The following is a 13,469-nucleotide window of genomic DNA, read 5'->3' as shown; positions in this document are numbered from 1 at the left end:
TATGTCAGTTAGATGAAAGGTTAAATACCTTTGAGTTAAATATTAAATGCCTAGTTGTGCTTGGCAAAAAGGTGTCAATCATGCAAGTTAGATGAAAGGCTAAATGACTTTGGGTAAGAGACTAAATGCTTAACATTGCATTTTGACATAAACGGTGTCATTCATTAATTTGACTAAAAGGATTAAAAAGGAATCCCATCAAGTAGACAATTTATCATGGTTTTGATAGTCAGGACATACTTATGAATAAATTGTAATTCTTTTACAAGGATATGTATCACTAAGTAAATACTTAATGTGTGTTGATTTCACGCGTAGGTAACAATCAAAGATTTTTCGAGTAAGGTGTGCTGCAGCAACAAACTTTCATCAATCTTATTCATTTTGAAAACTTAGCTGGCATGTAATTGAACTTAAGAAAATATTTTTGCAATGTAATTAACGTGATAGTTTTAGTAATATGCTTCTATGAATGTTATATTATTGTATGATTTTAAAATTTGAAACAAAATTTTACGGGTTTTTAAAATAACAAAATGTTTTAAAAAACGATGTGACATCTGTATCTCATGTACGGAAAGGTATACGGGAGATGGGTGTTACATTAAAATCTATACTTCAGCCTATCTTATAATTTTTTGCTCAACAGTATTGGTACCCATACCATGGGATCGATACTTCTATACTATGGTACCGATACTTCCTTTAAGTATCGATACCATTTCGACATTCTAGAATCCATGGTATCGATACTTTCCTTTTAGTATCGATCCCCATCATTATCGATACTAATTGAATTAATACTAATAATGTTCATCATATTTCTACCCATTTAAACCTATAGTATCGGTACTGTTCTATCAGTACCGATGCCCTTACCCAGATTTTCCATTTTTCAGCCCGATTCTTACCCAAATTTGGTCAAATTTCCTTATGTTTACCCCCAACAATACTATTAAACTCTTCATTACTTATCCCTACTAACTTTCCTTCATTTAGCTTCTTAAAACATCGAAAATCCCATAAGAACATTTCCATCTAAGAATCATACCAATTTTTCTAACATGTTCTTAATTCCATCCAATGCTTCTAATATCGTATTTACTCCTTTGAAAAGTCAAATATACTAGTAAACATCAATAAAAACCATATTCTAATATATCATTCAAAAACCCATTTACTTAAATCTCACATATTTCAACCATCTCTTAGTTTAAATCTTATTTAACCCTTCCTTAAGCTTACATATAACTTAAGGTTGCAAGAACAAAACAAAATTGAAAGGATAAACTAATTTGATGAAGCTTACCTTGTCTATGAAGAAGGCCACATAAACACAGGAAAGAAGAAGAAAGTTAACCAATGTATTAACACTCTTCCTTTTCCCCTTTACTTTACTTTAATACCATAATTCATTTCCCCCTTAAAGGACCAAAATACCCCTTTCATTCTTTCAGTCTTTGAAATTAGTCTTAACCAAATAATTTCTAATTTATTTTCTTATACTTTATTATTTATTAATTAAATCCTCAAAATTTAAATATTTTCAATAAATTCACTGGCCTGACATTTGGGGTATTACAATTCTCCCCCTTAAGAAAATTTATCCTCGAATTTAATGAATTACCTAGAACAAGAGGTGTGGAAACTGCTTCTTCATGTTCTCCTCTATTTCCCAAGTATATTCTTCTACCTTATGATTCTGCCAAAGCACTTTAACTAACGAAATTCTTTTGTTACGCAATTCCTTGTTTTCCTTAGCCAAGATCCATATTTGTTCTTCCTCATAAGTTAAATCTGATCGGATCTCTATCTCTTCAGGCACGATGATATGGTTCTAATTTATTTTCTTATACTTTATCATTTATTAATTAAATCTTAAAAATTTAAATCTTTTTAATAAAGTCATTGGCCAGCTGACATTTGGGGTATTACAACTCTACTTTCCCGATACAGTATTACCACTTTAACTGGTCCTCGCACCCTCTACACTGACGGTTCTAGTCTTTGAGTCGATACGGATAATACACCCTGAACTCCCAGACTTTCTCGAACAAATTGATCTAAGGAGCCACAATTGTAACAACCCCTCAAACCCTGCTAGTATCCTCCTCGGTGCCTCATCTCATATTGAACAGAAATGGGGTGAGTAAAGATTCTAGTTGACTCGCTGGCACTAGCTACCAAGAGTAAAGTTGTAACACCCATAACCCATATAATTATACCTATACAGATTATATATGTCATCCGAATTTCTTAAAACCATTTTCCAATTTAAAAGCGATTTAAAATTTATTTTCTTAAAATGGTGATTGATATTATAAAAATATCATATCATATAATTTATATTTTATTATGAAAAATTTAATTCAAAAGATTTTTTTATGAATAGTACCTGTGAACAGTGAACAATGGCGATGAACAGTAGGAGAATTGGTTCCCTATTGGGGGGAATCGATACCCCAAAAATCATTCTGGAAATTTTGCTTTAAAACGTGGTTACTGTTCATGCTACAGTAACAGTAACTTTCGAAAATACATATAAATTCAATAAAAATCCATTTAGTTTCCAAATTTGTTTAACAAAATAAATAAAACATTTATAATTACATGCCACTAATAAAACTAACATTATAACTTTGGATGTCTTACTGATATTGAAATATACTTCTCGATCTTTGATGACGCTTTAAAATCTTTATTCCATTACTAGCTTTTTACCTACGCGTGAAAATCATCACACGCTAAGTATATACTTAGTGAGGCAATTAAAACATTTAACAGTGCAATACAATTCATGCATGATTTTCAATGTCAAAAAATCAATTTTCTATAAAATCATTTTACTAACATATCCAATATTTTACCATGATCAAAATAATATAAAATCTCTTACCATTTATCCCATAAACTTGTAAGCTTATTTTACCAAAATACTTACCATTTAAATTCCATAAGCTTGTAAGCTTATTTTATCAATATATTTACCATTTGTTCCATAAGCTCTAAGCTTATTTTTACCAATATATTTACCATTTAATACCATAAGCTCGTAAGCTTATTTTTCCAATATACTTGACATTATTCCGTAAGCACGTAAGCTTATTTGCATGGTTACCATTTATTAACCAATAAACCAAAATCCATAGCTAATAGCCCAATATTAAACCTTAGGACCCTGGGTATTCGAGTAAAATACCTGCATCGTAGTGCTAAACATGCACTAAGCTTACGCCATAGTGTTAATCCGGACAATACACATAAGGTCGTGCCCACCACCTATACTAAGCTTACGCTATAGTGCTAATCCGGACATAAACCTGCTCTTAGTGTTCTTACACACTATAGTGCTAATATAAACATGCAGCTGCTATACTCTATGGCATGCCAACTATACCCTGTCCCTCAATGACTTATTTGGGCATATAGTCTATTTTATTAAATTCATCCATGGCAAAGTATATTATCAATATTTAACATTGGGCAGTTCATACCCGAAAACATTCATGGTAAAATATCATAATTTCCATAATCAATGCATTATATTTTTAACCTTTGACATATTTAGAATATATCAAATATATGATAAATGACATAAATATCATGTCAACATAAACAAGGTCGACTTATCGTAAGTCTTCCTGATGATGTATAAAACATCCATGTATAATGTCATGCATGTATTGCACTCACCTTGACACTTTATATCTTTCAAAATATATGTGCCTCACTATTGTCCACAATAAGCCCTTTTATATTTGATTTGCTTCGATCGCAAATCAATCATAATCTGTATAAATCACAAATTCATAATGATATATATGTTAGTATTGTACTAACATAAGCATATCCCAAAATAATTCCATAACATACTTAAAACTCATTTCCACCAAATAATTCAGTACTTATTAATTCCTTTTAACTTTGGAATCCACTTTTCCAATTTACTCAAAATGGTCCTTCATCATTTTATCACTTAGATTCTTCATACCAAAAATTCCATTATTGAAATTATTATCAACCAAGTACACAAAGGCATAATTACAATAACACTGCCAACAATTCGAAATTTGTATTACAATCACCAAACTTTCTAAAATTTCTATATTTTGACAACTTGCACTACCTTTAAAGAATCAGTATTATATACTTATATACACACTATAATTCAATTATGTTTCTTCCATTGAAAACTAGACTCAAATAAGAATCTATCCATATAAAGAAATCCTTCTAATTCATTTTGTACAGTTTATGGTGAATTTTCAAAGTTGATCAACAGAATCTATTTTGCAGAATCTGCTGTCCGATGTTTCTGACCTTTCCTTGATTAAAAATTCATATCTTTTTATATACACCTTGAAATTGATCCCCGTTTATTTTAAACAAAACTAGATATATATATTAACATAATATATAAAAATAACCTCCAAATTATTTTTATAAAATTTCTGGTGAATTTTCGAACCTACTTCCAGATTCAAAATCCAAACTGTTTTCTTTAACTTCATTCTTAGGTTCTTCATCAATTCTTACAACCAATTCTTTAAAATCACTTAACTCTTTAAAACCCATAAAACACAAGAATCAACATCCCTTTTCATCAACTCAAGATTAACTTGAACATGAACCCTAATAATATTCATATCAAAACGTAGAGAATTGAACGTAGAACATTTTTCCTATTCACACCGAAGTCTAATTCTCAACAAGATTGCTTCAAAATTCAAAACAAGAATACCTACCTTGCAAACTTGGGGGGTGTCGGTCTTGGATGAAGAAGAAGCTGAAATGTTCCCCCAATATTGTTATTCAAATATTAATTATATCTATCACATGCTTAATATAATATCATAATGAAATTTTTTATTCCATTCCATAAGAATTTCCAATTTTGCCCTTAATGAATCTCCATACTCACCATAAAACCAAGCCATCTGATCCTTATCATATTACAAAATCAAATATAAATTAATTTGACTTTGACTTACGAAAATGCCATTAAATTTTCAAAACTTGCGTTTTAGTCACTAAATTCCACTGTTTCGGTTAAATCTGAAAAATTGCACAATTCCAAACCAAATTTCTCTGATCCAAAATATTAAAATAATATTTCCAACCATTTTATAACATCCTTCAAATTTTTTTAAAATTCCAATTCGATCGGAATTACCGATTCCATATCGGACTTTGACTCTTTGTAGTTTTTTTTTCTTTACTAAAATTCCAAATCCAAAAATATGATTTCTATAAAACTCCACTCTCAAGAGTAAACTATCTATTTATGGAATAAAATTCTTTTTAGGAAATTATCACTTAATTCTCCAAACTTTTTCCCAATTTTTTACTTTGACCATCAAACTTTCCAAATTTTCATTTTGGTCATTGTCTAAATTTTTGGGTATTACAAAAGTTAGTGGTTTCCTCTTGGAATCAGATCTACCTCCTCAATTTACAGTCTACCCAATCATCATTAAATGTGTTGCTGAGAGTCTCGATGAACTCTAACTATCTCTAGCCCTCTTAGTCAGAGTCTGAGATAGGCTTGTTGTCTTAGGGGGCTCTCCTAATAGTCACGCTGGACTACTTAGTCTATTTATCTAGAACCCTCTCAACTGTCTTTACCTGATGGGTCAACTGAGCGAAGACCCTAGGCAGATCAGCTACAAGGAATGTCAAAATGTCGAAACGTAAGCCCTCTATGAATCTACGCTAGTGATGTTGATCTATCGAAATCAACTCTACAACATATTTACTAAGCCTAAGAAACTTTCACTCATACTCCATCACTGAGTGATCAACCTGAGTCAAGTGTAGGAACTGGTCAATCAAGTCATCGGTGTGAGGATCCTCGATGTACTTCTTTCTGAACTCAATGAGGAATTGCTCTCACATCGACCTCTCTAGCTTCAAAGCCATCTCATAGCCTCCCACCAATCTATCCCATCACCCTTAAGTAAGGCGGTGACGTACTCGAGGTTACCCTCTAGGGTAAGATGTAACTATCTAATGGTACAGAGAATCTCTCTGAGCCATTGGTTTGTTGCTAAGGGATCGCCATCCCCTGAACTGAAGAACTCAATGGTCTTGTATTTACGGAGTCGCTCTATTGTTGACTCATGAGGTATGGCCACAGGCTGAGCTAGGGGTATTGGTGGGGGAGGTAGTGCAGCTGAAGAACTAGATAGGGACCTAGCGATCTGCCTAAGTATGGAGGTGAGGTCCCAAAAAAAGGTTGTCTCCTCAACCCTTGCATCTGATGGAACCTCCTGCTAAGAGGTATCCGGGACGAACTCGTCACCGGTATAAGATGATAACAAGGTATGATTCTCATTTATGCTATACTGACTACATGTCGGGTCGTCTTCCATGGGCTCTATCTAGAACTAGAAAGAAAAGGAGGTCATTATCGTCATTCCCGTTGTTATAGTACACTTGACTCCCTAGAGGCATATACATATATAGACGTTGACTGAATCTAACCTGTGGGTCCTAGGAGCGACTAAATCTGGACGCTGTAATACCACTAAATGTAACACCCTAATCCAATCTGACCCGAAGATCCATGGATTACAATGTTATACGGGACTACCAAAATAGTAACCCAAAAATTTTCTTTAAAAGTCACTTTATAAAACAACTTATAATAATTCATCTATAGCAATTAAAATAAAACATGATAAATATTTGAGTTTTACAAAATATAGGGAGCTCCCAAAATGAATTCAAAATAATACAAATACTAAGTACATATCAAAGTTACGACTGAATACACATAAGGGTCCATAAATAATATATGCCCTCTAAAGATAACTCAAGATGTACTCTGAAAGTATCTGCTGATTTGATTTGCTACACTGGAATGACTGTGATGATAACTTCCCATGAATGATCACCTAAGAACCTACGCACAGAAACACATACCGAACGCTGAGCTTAAGAGCTTAGTGCCTCACTAATAATTGTACCATACTACATGCATTCACTAAATGAGTTAGCTAGTGTCACATGTCCGAAACATGCAATATATATATATATTAATCTACTGAGTTGTGGCTGGCATCATGGTGTGACTGAGGGTTTTACATCTCGGAGCTCACACACCCCTCTAGCATGTCGGAATACCCTTGGGTGCCTGGGTGAGGTTTGAAACTGCATCGGAGAATACAACGAAACTTGGATACATTTGGGATGAGATCCAGAGCTGCATCGAAAACGTACACCCCTCCAACTTACTCCATCGAGTCTTGGGGCATCTGCACCCAGTCAGCTGTTGAAGTGCTTAACTCAGATATCCATTAATTATCATATTCTACTAAGGGGAACTCAGGTGTCCTTACTGTTTCTCAAGCGTCAAACAAGGCTACTTTTATATAAATCTAGTTGTTATTGTTTTTACTATTATGATATTAATTATTGTTATTATTTGTAGTTTTATCTGTTGTTATTCTGGTGTAATTAGGCCCCTCGAGTCTAATCCCTTAGCCATTGGATTACTTATCCAAAATTGTCTATGGGTACCGATATTGACTCTTCAGTATCCATACTAAACTTTTGGTATTGATACCTACTGATTGATTTAGGCTGATTTGGAGAGGCAGTATCGATACTCCTAGTTGAATATCGATACTTTAGGACTGGGGGTATCGATAATAATATGAGTATCGATACCAAAATTAGGTTCAATGTTTTCAAAAATATCTCGGGTATCGATACCCTTACCGGGAATGTCGATAATCTATCGTGGGTATCGATATTCCCTTGAGTACTGATACCAAAAATGCATTCTAGAATCTGATTTGTGTTCTCAATATATAACTACCCTTTGAGTGTCGAATCGACCTTGCAGTATCGATACCCCTCACATGGGTATCAATATTTCCTTCTAAAATTTGAACTATTTTAACCTTAGCTAAATAACAGTATCGGTACTGTAAGAACAGTACCAATACCTCTACAAAAAAATACCATGTTTAGCCACAAAAAATGATAACTTTCATCCCAAAACGCCCTAGTAAGGGTCCTAGTTGTTATTAGGGTCTTATTGATAATTTAAGGGGTCATAAAGAGGTCTTATAACATACTAAAACATCAAAAAATACAATCCACCATGAACATACTTCAAAGCTTATGCAACTTACCAAATCTCACTTAACGAAATACATGTGGTAGAACTGAGTTAGAAATGAGTTACCTGGTGATTCTAAGTTTCTACGAGTGTCCCAAAATCAACCCAATGTGAGCTTCTCTTTTTCCTTAATTTGGAGCTTTCTCCAACTTTTCTCACTGGCCAAAATCAAACACTTTAGTTGCTAGCTGAGTTTAATGGTTTAAGAGGTTTTAAGAAAACAAATTACTAGCTGAATTCTCTTAATCACTTAAACCCCCATAAAACACGTTTCTAGAAACCATGTCAAAACATTACAAATGTGGGTTTGGAATGATGCTTGGGGTGAGTATAATTTGATTCTTACCTTGGCTTGCTATGAAATGATGTAAACAAACTAAAGTTCCCTCCTTTAACTTAGCTTGCTCAAGAAGAAGATGAAGAAGAAGACAAAGGTGAAGAAAAAGAGAAGATTTGGTTTTCATAAGTGATATCATCTTCAATTAAAGGATTTCAGTTTTAACTTTGAAACATGATCTAATTACACTCTTGGTCCTCCTAAGTTTAGTTGTAAACTAAAATTGCCCCCTTTTTCCACTATTGGGCTCAATCCAAGCCTAATTTCACTTGTTTTGGGGTTAAGGCTTCCTACAAGCCAAAGAACTTGTCCAAAGCCCATCTCGGGTTAGCCCAAAACTCCTAACCTGGGATTCAGGGCGTTACACGTGTACTTTGAATTGAGGTAAATTATAATACATGGATATTGAACCCATTAAATCATTGGGCTTTTGCATCCAACCTAACTAGTTAACGTCTTCAACAAACTATAACAAATATTTAACAGTTAACTAATCATTTGTCTAACATTATCAAATAAAGAATCAAGTGAAAATTTCATTCTTTTACCAAAATTATACAATATATTTTTAACAATTTGAGATTATAAAATAATATATATTTAACTTTTTAATTTATTAACATCAAACTCATTTTATAATTATATATGTTTGAATATATTTTCTCCAAAAAGAATAACATTTATTTATCACCCAATATGTAAAGTATATAGAGAAGTTTAAGGAACCACAACATAATATAAGGTTAAAAACAACGACTTTAGGACGTAATCAAAGATGTGATAAAATCATAACATTTTAGGTTAAGTGTAACTTAAAATATTATATTTTTTAACATCTTTGGTTCAATAAAAAATGTTACATTCTTCATAATATTTTTTGTTGACAACCGAAAATATTACCTTCTACATAACATTTTAGATTCAATCGAAAATATTAAAAAATTATAATATTTTAGATTGTGTTCGACCTAAAATATTATAAGTTTTATTATATTTTCAATTGCACTTTAAAATTATTATTTTTCAATCTTATATTAGGTTATAAAATCACCCTCATGTACATACTAATATCGAAATAAAAAAGATCGATTTACTAGTAACTAGTAAAATAGTAGGCTACGTTGGTCCTACCCTGCAACGGTGCCCGTAGTTTTTTACTTCGTTTCAAACCTGTCATTCTCTTTCGATGCCTTTTCCTTCAAACTCCTCTCAAACCCCAATCTCCATTATGTGGATAATTATATTGTACAATAATTTAATTTAAGAATAAAAATGGTTAAAAGAATTCAATAATATCATAAAAATAACAATATTAACACAACCTAAAATACTAACTTTTTAATATTTTTATTAAATCGGAAATATTACAAAGGATATACATTTCTTTTATCGACCGAAAATGTTATAAAAAATATAATATTTTTATTCAATCAAAAATATTAAAAAATATAATATTTTAAATTACATTTATTTCCTACCATTTTCAAGGTTCTTAATCTTGGAGTCGTGGGAACGAGTCTCACGCAGGGTATTTTATAATTCGGAAGCCTCCTACGGAAGTTGTTCTCAACCTGGTGTTGGGAGCAGCCTACTATCCTAACTCCCCTTACCCCATTAAATATGGGAATAAGTGTAAGCATATTTCCTACCATTATTTAATCTTAAATTAAGTTATGGTATCCTAAACTTTTCCATGTTATTTTTCCTTTTAAACATATCCAAATTCCACACCTCTATCTCCACTAAGGGTGTAAAAAACTGACCCGACCTGTAAAACTGACTGAAACCAACTCGAGTTAAAATTATTTTTGACCTGGGTTGTGACGATCCAAAACCGACTTGAGTCGGAACTGGTGTTGACCTGAACCCGAGTTGGACCTAGAAATTGTGGATCTGAACCCGACATGCATCCGATCTGAGAACGACCTGAACCCGAATTGAACCGAAAATATGATACCCGAACCTGAACTATATCCGACTGATATGAACTCGAACCCGAGATTGACCTGGCAAATAACTGGTATTACCCGACCTGTTTTCAACCTGACATGTTATTAACCTGATCTGTAATTAACTCAACCTGTAAATGATTCGACATGTTGTTAAAGTGATCTGATATTATCCTGACTTATAAGTGAAGTTACAATTAATATAATTATATTATTTTAAATTTATAATAAACTTATGATAATTAAATTAATATGATTACTTTTTGAAATTTTATCATAAATTATTATGATAATCAAATTAATATGATTACTTTCTTCAAATTTAATTTTATATTAATTATAATTTGTATATTATAAATTTGATTTTTATGTTAATTCCAATTCATAAATTTCTTTATATTTCTTATATTATAAATTTTATTTAAAATCATTAAATTAAATTTAAATATTATCTTATTAAACTTGATTTTATTAAATTATATTAACTAAGTTAAAATATTCATAAATCTAATTTACATTTAATGTGAAAATTGAATAATAATTTAAGTAAACTTAACTTGATATTTTAAAATCAAAATATATTAATTGAAAGACTTATTAAATATTAAAAAATTGAATAACATTACAAATACTAAATAAATATTTATAAATGAAGGTAATTTTATTACACTTGAAAAAACTAAAATTACAATAAAATCAACTAAACAAAATAAATATATGTTGAAATAAATGCTCTCAGATCTTGTAGCTAATGTTTACAAAGCTAAAAATCCTAACTATACTACCAGAAATATCATCATCGAGTATATACCTAAATGATGCCAACATGTTTAATTATGGGTAACTTTCTAGCTTTAAAAGCCAAAATGACACCAACATAATTAAACATGAGTAACTATTTAGATAAGAATTTATATGAATCTAAAATTAATTTAAGTTAGATCAACAAAAATAATTTACAAGGCATCAGTGAGTAATAGACAACAACAACCGACAAGCATCAATGTACCAATTCAGCAAGCAATGTTGCCTCGATTCAACAAGCATCCTGCATTAAGCATACAATCAGTGGTAAAACCAAAGGGAATTCAATGGCCAACAGTACCAAATATTTCCGACTTTACCAAACCCTTACAAATATCAAGTAGAAACAATCAATATCAAACAGAAGCAAATAATATAAAACATAATAAAGTAGAGTCAAACACCAAGTATTGCATCTTGTAAAGTAGTAAGACACCCTACAAAAGAAAAGACTTATTAATAAACAATTTGAAAGTTTTATTAAATAAACATAATAAATATAAAATATTATTAAACAAACCTCCTCAATGTCATTGAAAAAAATAATACTAGCTTAAAAGGACCGATGGATTGCCCTTGAGTTATTCGCAAAGCTTAAAACTAGCTTGATCCCATACCTCTTAGCTTCAGATACTACAAAATCCAATCCCTTCAAGGAAACAAAAAAGCATAAAGAAATCAGAAACAGATCAAGGACCAGATTGTTTAACCTGAAAATGTTTTAATTTGAACCTGGAACATCAGCTCGTTGTAGGAGCCAGGTGAGTACTGAAGAGGTCTGTCTCCACCATCACTGAAAGCCCAAGTTCTTGCTATGGCGTTGGGGTAGTTACAACTTACAACTCCCAACTCCCAACTCCCAAACTCCACTTTAATGGACACAAGAAATACAACAAACAAGGAGACATAAATAATTAACCAGCAACAAATAGAAATAATTCTAATGTACTATCAACAAACAAGGAAACAGATGAAACTATAATCGAGAGAAATGAACTGACATAGGAGATGTCAGACGGTTCAATCATATATAATTGGGGACCATCTCTATCATAACCGCCGAGAATTATCCCACAGCCAAAGGGCATAAGCCACCAGTATAGCGTGCATAAATGCACATAACTCGCAACACGTTCAACAAGTTCTTTGACAGGAATGGGCTCACCGTATACGCTTCACAAGCACCAACAAACGAAACCCATAATTAGATAAAAAGTAAAAACATAACAGGTATAGCTAAAGCTGAACTGTGGAAATTTATTTCAAATGGAAAACAAAAGGAAAAACCTTTGGTAATTAGTAGCTTCAGATTTAGCACGGGCCACAATTTGCCTACCGTCAGCCGCTAATCAAGCCACAGCCTGAATTAGAATATAGAATACCAGTGAAAGAGAAAGTCAGAACCCAAAACATTATCATTGAAAATGGGGTAAATATTCCATCCGAAACAAAGTTAAAGCTGATGAAAAAGGGGGAGGAATAGCGAATACCATGCCGGAATGGCGATGAACGGAGTGGATTCTTCGATTAGAATCGGGTAACATCATCTTTGAAGCTATCAGTTTTTCAACTCCCTAAAATAATAGCACCCATTTTAGTCTACACGCATATATTTGCTGCTGCTTTTTTTCTTCTTTTTTGGTTCACAATAAGCAATTAAGGAAAAAGGGAAAATAAAAGCATTACCATAACGATCCCATCTTTGCTTTTTATTCCAATCACAGTTCTGTAACAAGAAAAATAGTTTTGTGAAAACAAAATTAGGTATCCGACACCCTAAAATTACATATGAAAAAAGAAGGGCGGAGTTGGCGGGAAATGATGCTGCTTTTGGCACCACAGTTGGCGTAGCCTTGTGGTTTAAGCGAGTTAGAAAATCCGTGTGTGTTTTAATTTAATTTAATATTGTAGTGTTGTCTTTTAATTTTAAATTTATTCAATTTAGTCCACATTTAATGAATTAATATATTAATTTAAGCTTCATATTTCAACTTTTTTCAATTTAATCCAAATTTAATGTTACAATTTATTAATTTAAGCTTCATATTTAAAATCTGTTCAATTTGATCATTATATATATTTTCAATTCTTTCAATTAATATATATGTTTATATTAATAAATTAATATATAGTTTATATATACTAATGAACTATATAATATATAGTTTGTATATACCATATATATACTAATGAACTATATAATATATAGTTTATATATACTATATAGTTTATACATACTAATGATCTATAT

The 13,469-nt window shown here is 31.8% G+C and overlaps 1 long non-coding RNA gene across 1 annotated transcript; it reads right to left on the bottom strand.

The window, feature by feature from the left end:
- Positions 1–12,156: 12,156 nt before the first annotated feature.
- On the bottom strand, positions 12,157–12,991 carry LOC120156000. Its single transcript, XR_005519022.1, has 4 exons — positions 12,905–12,991; positions 12,709–12,792; positions 12,506–12,579; positions 12,157–12,391 (listed from the first exon to the last, which is right to left on the bottom strand). It is a non-coding gene; the product is annotated as an uncharacterized LOC120156000 (long non-coding RNA).
- Positions 12,992–13,469: the final 478 nt, after the last annotated feature.

This window comes from Hibiscus syriacus, unplaced genomic scaffold (genome assembly GCF_006381635.1).
Source record: "Hibiscus syriacus cultivar Baekdansim isolate YM2019G1 unplaced genomic scaffold, ASM638163v2 tig00111210_pilon, whole genome shotgun sequence".
Classification (NCBI taxonomy): Eukaryota; Viridiplantae; Streptophyta; class Magnoliopsida; order Malvales; family Malvaceae; genus Hibiscus; species Hibiscus syriacus.
This window is presented reverse-complemented; position numbering and strand designations above follow the sequence as displayed.